Below are 1,292 nucleotides of genomic sequence, written 5' to 3' on the forward strand. Positions count from 1 at the left end.
GTCATTCGGACCCACCTCGTCCCTGCCAGGCGGGCACCCCCGTCGCCCCATAGGTTCCCCCCAAGGAGGTCTCGCCAGGACTGTGGGCTCCACCCAAACCAGGGGCCCTTGTTAAAAACTCAGCACCCATGACGGCGCCAGCAGGCTGGCCGCACTCACAAGAGCAAGAAGAGGAGGGGGCCTGGGTAAACTGAGGCACGAGGGCTCGGGCAGCTCAGGAGAAGTGACCTGCACCTCCCCATCGGCAAGTTCTGTTTGGCGTCACCAGGTCCCCACCGTTTCACGGGCTGACTCTGCCCTGGTACCAAGGTGGCACGGGCGGGGCCACACACGGGGGTCCCTTTAGGCCGTGGGAGCCGGGAAGCTCAAAGCCAGAGTCCCGGCTCGGCCCGGCCCTGCCTCTCCGTTCTGCCTCCTCATCTCCCGTCACAGCCCGGCCCCTGCCAGCGGCTGTCTGTCTAGGAACAGTCCCAGGAGCGGGTCCCCTGGGCTCAGCTCCAGCCCAATGCAGTTCCCAGCTCCTTCTAGGCGAGTGGGGTGCCCCGGGTGCCCCGGCGGGAGGCAGAGAAGCGGGACATTTTCCTTCTGCCCCCCGCCCCACCCCGTCTGGCCTCCCGGGAGCAGCTGGGGGTGCATGTCAGGAGCAGGAAGGGCCTCCTGGGCGCAGGGCGGGCTCTGGCCCTGCCAGGGGTGGAGCTGCCCTGGCCTGTGCCCGTGGGATCTGGCCTGGGGGGCAGCGGGCAGGGTCTCGGAACAGGCGGTGCGGAGGGCAGGGATCCGAGGGCTCAGCTCAGAGCCGATGTGCAGACCCGAGGGGCTGACCCTCCGCGAGGAACCCCGCCTGGCTCTTGGGGGCCACACGTGGGGTGCGGAGCAGGGCCAGCATCCCGGGCCCAGAGGCCAAGAAGCAAATGAAAACCCAGCCCTGACTGGCCGTGGGGCCTGAGTGAGCCTGTCGCCTCCTGGGCCTGTCACCCCTTCCCCGCGGCGGCACGGGGTCCAGGGAGCTGCCCTAACGCGGGCGGGGCTGCCGGATGGGGTCCACAGCGAGTGGTTGCTGTCATCGCCCCGAGTCTGTAGGCCGTCCCAGCACAGCCACGGCCTCGGGAGCAAACCCAGTCTCCGCTCGGCCCAGTCCCGAACGGACCTGCCTAAGCAGAGGGTCCGGCCTCCGAGTGGACGTCACATGGGAAGGGCTTGTGGCCTGGGCTCCCTGGCCCTTCCTGTTGCCTCCCGGCCCTCCCTCCTGGCCCTTCCTGTCGCCTCCCGGCCCTCCCTCCCGGCCCTTCCTG

General features: G+C 69.5%; 1 protein-coding gene across 1 annotated transcript in view; it reads right to left on the reverse strand.

Moving 5' to 3' along the window:
• Positions 1-1,292, reverse strand: part of COL5A1 (collagen, type V, alpha 1) — a gene marked incomplete at its 5' end in the record, with an annotated part of 94,117 nt that overhangs the window by 394 nt on the left and 92,431 nt on the right. The gene's annotated exons all lie outside the window — the stretch shown is intronic.

The sequence above is a fragment of the Myotis brandtii genome, unplaced genomic scaffold (genome assembly GCF_000412655.1).
Source record: "Myotis brandtii unplaced genomic scaffold, ASM41265v1 scaffold357, whole genome shotgun sequence".
Taxonomy (NCBI): Eukaryota; Metazoa; Chordata; class Mammalia; order Chiroptera; family Vespertilionidae; genus Myotis; species Myotis brandtii.